Raw genomic sequence first — 8,815 nt, 5'->3', positions numbered from 1 at the left:
TCATCCTAGATTAGAAATCATTTAAATCCTAAAAACTTCAAAGAGTCTATTTTTTTTTACAAAAATACCTAAAATTGGGACCTAACCTAGGTTCGAACTCGTAATCTATAGACTATTCGTTTAAGCTTTAATCATTGGCTCAACAATAGCATTTGATCATAAATACGAAAGAAAATTTATTTAATCTATTTATATCAGTTGTTTACTGAACATCACTTGAGAATCTAAAATGAGATATTATCAATAAATATAGTCTAATAACCCCTAAAATGTGAACATAAATTGATCAAAGGTTGACATGTAACATAACTAATTATATTACACAATTATAACTTGATCATACATATAACTCATAGAATATAATATCCTTTACATTTATTTTGATCATAATGATTCGCCTTATAATAATGAAAAATCTTCAATTTTTGTGAAAATGACCCAAATATATATTTTTACTATATTATTTACCAAAAAACACAAGAAATTAAAAATTAGTTAAATCTTAAAAGTATCAAAGAGTCCAATTTTAAAAATTTGTGAGGAAACATAGCTCATATAATACTATATTCTTCACATTTATTTTCATCATAGTGATTTCACTTATAATAATGAAAAATCTTCAATTTTTGTGAAAAGGATCCAAATATATACTTTTACAATCTTATTTACCAAAAAGAACAAGAAATTAGAAATTATTTAAATCTTAAAAGCTTCAAAGAGTCTAATTTTAAAAATTTGTGAGGGAACATAACTCATGTAATACTATATACTTTACATTTATTTTCATCACAATGATTTGACTTATAATAATAAAAAATCTTCAAATTTTTGTGAAAAGGATCCAAACATATACTTTTACAATCTTATTTACCAAAAAAAAAAAGAAATTAAAAATTATTTAAATCTTAAAAGCTTCAAAGAGACTAATTTTTTGAAAAAATATACTTAAAATTGGGACCTAATCTAGATTCGAATTTGTTACCTACTGACTATTCGCCTAAACTTTAACCATTCGCACTACAATAGCATTTAGTCATAATTATGAAAGAAAATTTATTTAGTCTCGTTATATCTGTTGTTTAATGAATATCAGAAGGAAGATTCAAATGAGATATTATCAATAAATATAGTTTAATAACTCTTAAAATGTGAAGATAAATTGATCAAAGATTGACATGTACCATAACTAATTGTATTGGACAATTATAACTTGATCATGCATATATCATAATTTTTGTGTTCGTTGATAAAAGATTAGACATTGATTTTTTTAGATAAATCTTTTCATTCTATTATTCTATTAATAAATGGTCTGTGATGATTGTATATATAACCTTCTTCAAAATTGAAAGAAAAATTGTTCTCTTTGTCAGTATTCATGTGTTTCTCTTTATAATATCAAATTTTATTGCATTTACTTTGTAGTCTATTTTATAATTTTATTTTGATAATGTTGATAGTGCTTTTTCTTGTTGATATATGAATCGTAATTTAATTGATTATTTTTATTTAAATCAAATATTAACAAGACGTCTTAATATATCGACGGTAAATCTTTGATATTGTAAGAAAATAATAAAATCATTGAAAGAATTTATCTTATTTTCTTAGAATGTTTAAATTCTTAGATAATGCGTAATTTGTTTTTTTGAAGGATCCTATATAGGTGTACCTTATCAAAATTTTATAGTATCGTATATTTTTGAAAGTCCACAAAAATTAAATAGCAAGAAAATAAAAAAAGTTAAAGTGATAAAATCATTCACCTAGCTTGAATTTCAATAATAAAATATATCGTATAAATTGAAGGAAATAATACGCATTTGTATAGGTATTTATGGATGCTTTCCGATTTTTTATTTTCATGAAATTAGTAGCAAAACTTACGTAATTGTTTGTCAAGAACATTAATGCTCTTTCCGTCATATTTTCTTTTTGAAATGTCTCACCCATGTAAGGCGTGTCACACCATAATTTTATGGGACTTGAACTCAATCATGGTCCATTAAAATTCAAATTGATGTCTTACTCTCCTGATGCGATAGAACGTGAATCTACCGTCTTACCCTCGAACATTTTTTGTTATGGTGCATCCGGACTTTAACCTATTGTCTTACAATATTTGGTCGATGCTTACAATTTTTGGTGCGATGGGGGTTGAATCCAGCGTCTTACCCTTAACCAACGGTATAATAGACTGAAGTACAACATAACTCATGTCACGACTAGAATCTAGACCCCAGACGAGACCAACGTCGTTGACCTCTCAGAGGTCGCAAACAAGCCTACTTACGTCATCCTTACTTTACATAGATTAATTTTAGCGGAAAATTTGAAACTTTTGATCCTTTAAACATACTTGTTAAACATTATTAACATTTCATAATCATTCATCATCAACCATCTAACATTAAAGAGATAAGCAATTGAATGAAATAGTTCATTAAGTCTTAATTGTATAATTGCCAAAATTGCTCCAATACACAGTCTATATCAAAACAGGAAAGAAACACTAGTGGAACATGCTCCACTATCTCAACTCTAAAACTACGTTAGAATGTGAAATAGTAGCATCCTCGAAAGCATGAGGACCTACCAAACTCCGGATGAATGCTGACGTCCGGATAGCTGCAACAACGAACCTGTAGCTCTATCGTCCACCTGTGCCTGCACCTAGAAGTAGATGTTTGTATGGAATTAGTACACACTTGTACTAAGTATGGGTATAAGCAAGCACACACCAAGGACATGCATGAGAAGAATTAGCTCTTTCCTAACAACATGATTTATGGAATGTCAAGTCAGTGGACTTGCCAAATAGAGTTAGGAAGGTCATACCATGAGAGTAACATGCATCATTATAAATATCCTATTGCACATATCATAGCACATAACATATAACACATAGCTTCTTTCATATCATTCATTCATATGCCATGAGACCTTGGAATCATGAACTTGACATTAAGACTTTCCAAAATGAGGGCTCAACAAATGGGACCTCAACTAGGGAGTCTTCATTAGCAAACACAGAGTCTGCTTCATTCATTCATACATATTTCATTCCATTGCATTCATAGGCCAGTGTGAATACCAGTTATACCTAGGATGTAGTTTAAGACTTTCATCGGGTTTGTTGTGCAATGATCAGGATAACCTAATGTCATTACCTGAATCTAGCTCACCTCTTGATTATCCTATCCTAACACCTTCGGTATCATTCATTTTTTTATATGATTCATTTGTGCTGGCCTCATTCATTCATTGGGAACTTTAACTTTAACTGACATAAATCATGTGAGCATCATGAAATCCAGTGTCTCCCCCACACCGAAAAGAGGTGGAATCACCGGATAAAGTGACTCAATAACATGCTAGCGCATATGGGAATTTAACCCCACCAGATCCCTATATTGGCAGTATAGGTTCAAAGACTAGGAGATGTATGGAGACCCATACCCGGCAAGCCGGACAGCCTCATCTCATGAGAGTTACGTGAACCTTCGCCCTTCTCGAAAGAAGGCATCACCGCTCCTAGCTAGCCTATCAATGCTCAGTATAAAGTTCCATTACATTCAACTCATACATCATGGAAGCTGACTTCTAGTATGAGGACAACATAGCTCATTAGATGATTTCTCATCTCATCATTAGTATTAAGTGTTTTAAACTCAATACTTTCATTAGAGTGTTCATAAAGACTGGTCTCTTCGTTATCTTACACTCTCATTTGTGAGTACGTATTGGTAACATTTACTTAGGCTCATTTGAGATTGCTCTCATCATATACATTAGCCTCACATTATGATTGTCACCACATTCTTCATTATTAACACCTTTATTTTTCATAATTACTCACCTCTTATTACGTGAATGTTCATTTCTTCATTTTCTAATTCATCCCATCATATGCCAATGCACTTGGAAATTTAGTGTATCTTACACTCATACTTAACCCTCCTAGGGTTCATCATTTCATTACGTTCCTCTTACGTTCACTTACTTTTGAACGTATGTTAGACTTATGTGTCTATGCATACAAGCCATGGGGCTTCATTCATAGTTTTCTAAGTGATTCTTACTTTCCTAAGAGTATGTATTACAAGACTTATGTATCTTGTATATATGCCAAGATCTTGATTTTTGATCTAAGTAGATGGCATTACTCTTGGAGATTTTACTCACGTATGAGTTATGTATCAATACGGACGTTTGGGTACGGGAACCCAAATCTTGAATCACTTGGATATCATTTATATTTTTCATTGATTTTATTTTTAATATTCTTAACATTAGAACTCTAAATTAAATCTCAACATTTACATGAAAGAATTAATATTCTATTTTAATTAGAATTCTAAATTAAATCCCAACATTTACATGAAGGGATTAATTTTCTATTTTAATTAGAATTCTAAATTAAATCTCAACATTTACATGAATGAATTAATTTTCTATTTTAATTAGAATTCTAAATTAAATCTCAACATTTACATGAAGGGATTAATTTTCTATTTTTGGAAGAATGGTGTTAGAGTTAATATTAGTGAAGGCGGTGTCGTAAAAAGAGATGAGTTCAATAGATGTATCACGATTGTGATGGGGGACGGTGAAGAAGGGAAAGAATTAAGAAGAAATGTCAAGAATTGGAGTGATTTAGCTAAGGAAGCTATGAAGGAAAATAGTACTTCAAGTGTGAATCTCAAGACTTTTGGGAATGAGATTTTACTTGATCATAATGAGTACTAAATCACTTATGAATAGATGACTTCAATAATATAGCAAGTAATCAATAAGACTTTTTAAGAGTTTTTTTTTCATTTCAGAAAAATAGTGTATTTCTTCGAAATTATTCATAATGGATTTATTTTCTTTGTTTCTGAAATACTTATATTAATTCTTTCTTACTTTAAATTTTTATTTTTTTTCATTGATAATATTGTTCCACTTTAGTCATTTTAAGAAAATTATGTTAATTTATTTTTTAAAAAAAATGTCCTTTAATTTATATATTTTTTAAAAATTTACACACATGACAGACTATGTGCACAAACATAAAAAATTTAATTGGTTTAAGGTGTCACGTCAGCACAAAAGGTGCACGAATATAACAAAAAAAATTAGTTCAACGGATAATAGGACCCTAATAAGTTAACTATAAATATATTTGGCAAGACACTATTTTGACGTGAAATGACACGAGCAACAAATTTGAGATAATTTGAGGTATTTTCGTAATTTCTCTAAAAACCTAAGGGTGATTAGGTAACTTCATTAATTTTGTATACCCCAATTACCATCAAAAGTAAAATCACTACAGTTTAAAATAAAAACCACTTTTGAAAAGTAGCCTATAATTTATTACTTTTTCGTTCATACTGTCAAAGAGGTGGCTGACCATATACTTGTATGAGGTTCCATTTATATTGTGTCATGTGCAAAGTGTTGGGTACCATTTCAGAAAATGACCCAATTTCATTTTTCGCTCTCTTATTTAAACAATTTTTTCTCTTTCTTACCTTTTTTTTTTACTTCTTTTTCTTTGACTTTTCTTTTCAAATTAATGTTCCAAATTTCTCTACTTCCATACTTGTATAATTTTATTCAAGGAAAATATGAAATCCAAAAAGAAAATATTTATTCTATTTCTAACATTTTAATATTATTTTTCATATTAAAATTAATTATTTATATTACTAAAAATAATTAGATAAAATTATTTGTTAATTTACGAAATATAATTAATTAAATTTTTAATAACATTTTTTATCTTCTTGTAAGTGTAAATAAAATTTATAAATTTTAAAAAATTAAATTTAAATTAGTAAACTATTATTTTATTTATGATTTCTTACAAACTTTGTAAAAAAAAGGCATAAATTTTGGTACTAATTTCAAAAAGAAAATATAACGGAAAGAGCATCAATGTTCTTCATCAATAATTACATAAGTTTTTATACTGATTTCATGAAATTAAAAAAATGGAAAGCATCCATAAATACCTATACAAATACATATTATTTCCGTCAATTTATACGATATATTTTATTCTTGAAATTCAAGCTAGGTGAATTTTTTCATCACTTTAATTTTTTTTATTTTCTTGCTATTTAATTTTTATGGACTTCTCAAAAATATATGATACTATAAAATTTTGATAAGGTACATCTATATAGGATCCTTCAAAAAAAAAATTATACATTATCTAAGAATTTAATCATTTTAACAAAATATGATAAATTATTTCCAACGATTTTATTATTTTCTTACAATTTTAAAGATGTAACGACGATACATTAAGACGTCTTGTTAATATTTGATTTAACTAAAAATAATCAATTAAAATACGAGTCATATCAACAAAAAAAAATACTATCAACATTATCAAATTAAAACTATAAAATAAACTACAAGTAAATGCAATAAAATTTGATTATTATAAAAACAAACACATGAATACTAACAAAGGGAACAATTTTATTCTTCAATTTTGAAGAAGGTTATATATAAAATCATTACGGCCCATTTATTAACAAAATAATAGAATGAAAAAACTTATCCTAAAAAATCATGTCTAATCTTCTCTCAACGAACACAAAAATTATGATATATCCATGATTAAGTTACGATTGTGTAACAATTAGCTATGGTACATTTCAATCTTTGATCAATTTATCTTCACATTCTAAGGGTTATTAAACTATATTTATTGATAACATTTCATTCTAATCTTCCTTGTGATATTCATTAAACAATTGATATAACGAGACTAAATAAATTTTCTTTCGTAATTAAGATTGAATGCTATTGTAGCGCGAATGGTTAAAGTTTAAGCGAATAATCAATATGTCACGAGTTTTAATCTATATTAGGTCCCAATTTTAAGTATATTTTTTTCTAAAATTCGACTCTTTGAAGCTTTTAAGATTTAAATAATTTTTAATTTCTTAGTTTTTCGATAAATAAGATTGTAAAAGTATATATTTGGATCCTTTTCACAAAAATTAAAAAATTTTCATTATTATAAGTGGAATCATTATGATGAAAATAAATGTAAAGGATATAATATTATATGAGTTATGTTCCCTCACAAATTTTTAAAATTAGACTCTTTGAAGCTTTTAAGATTTAAATAATTTTTAGTTACTATTTTTTTTTTGGTAAATAAGATTGTAAAACATATATTTGGATCCTTTTCACAAATATTGAAGATTTTTCATTATTATAAGTCGAATCATTATGATGAAAATAAATGTAAAGGATATAGTATTATATGAGTTATGTTCCCTCAAAAATATTAAAAATTAGACTCGTTGAAACTTTTAAGATTTAAATAATTTTAATTTCTTATTTTATTGGTAAATAAGATTGTAAAAGTATATATTTGGATCATTTTCACAAAAATTGAAGATTTTTCATTATTATAAGTCGAATCATTATGATTAAAATAAATGTAAAGGATATAGTATTATATGAGTTATGTTCCCTCATAAATACAGGCCAATTGAATGTTATTATATATGAATGATCAAGTTATAATTGTGTAATATAATTAGTTATGTTACAAGTCAACCTTTGATCAATTTATGTTCACATTTTAGGTGTTATTAGACTATATCCATTGATAATATATTATTTTAAATTCTTTGATGATATTCTGTAAACAACTGATATAAAGAGATTAAATAAATTTTCTTTCGTAATTATGATCAAATGTTATTACAGAGCGAAAGGTTAAAGCTTAAACGAATAGTATATAGTACACGAGTTTGAACCTAGGTTAGGCCCCAATTTTAGGTATTTTTGTAAAAAAAAAAAATTAGTCTCTATGAAGTTTTTAGGATTTAAATTTTTTTTAATCTAGACTAAACATCAAAAATCATTTTCAAACGGCCAAGAGCATCCGTGGGAAGGTCTCTTTCACTCAAGTAGGTTTTGTAACTCTTAAGAATGCATGCATGCTTGGCTAACACACATGCTAAATATTTATTGATACTGTTTCAAATATTTTTGGTATTTGATATTTATAGTTATCCGTAAAGGATTTGGAGCAGTAGTTGTATTAATAATGCATTTTTCTATATTAGTATGGGCTTTAGTCAGCCTAACAAAATAAGTACCCGCTATGTTTGGCTCTAGATTTTCCTAGACAAACATCGGTGGAACTTCCAAGCAGCAAAAATAGTAGGCTTGCACCATATTAGTTCTATCCTTTTCTAAAGCATATGTCACTTTGTTTGCTTCCTGAAACCTATGCTGAATTGGGGTCCCCCTCCCTTCTAGATTAGCACCCTCCAATCAGACAATATATTTTAGTAAGTTGGATGTGGTCATTCTCGAGGAGGGAAAATATATCCTCACAATTGATGTTGATTTCTAGTGGTTTCAAGTTACTATTCAATGCCAACTCAATTCCTTGTAGTAGTATTGTCTATTCTGCTTTTAAGGAATTTGTAGCATAAAGGTTGCTATATTTCTAATTACCCATGTAACGACCTGTTTAGTCGTTTTGAGCATTAGAGTTATTCTGGGAAAAACTGTCAGGATCGACGGATCCCACGACGGACCGTCATGGGCACGACGGACCGTCGAGGGGGTCTCGTGCCAAAACACTTAGAATTTAGAAATTTGGGTACTGAGATCGACTCTCTGAACTTCGCGACGAAATGGCAGGACGGACCGTCGCAGGCATGACGGGCCGTCACAGACCTTTTACTGAAATCGAGTCTCTGAGCTTTGTGATGGACCTGCTGGACGGACCGTCACAGTCGTGACGGACCGTCACAGTCTCCGTCAGCTCACTCGGGTCGGAATT

This window comes from Solanum pennellii, chromosome 1 (assembly GCF_001406875.1).
Source record: "Solanum pennellii chromosome 1, SPENNV200".
In the NCBI taxonomy this organism is placed as follows: Eukaryota; Viridiplantae; Streptophyta; class Magnoliopsida; order Solanales; family Solanaceae; genus Solanum; species Solanum pennellii.
This window is presented reverse-complemented; position numbering follows the sequence as displayed.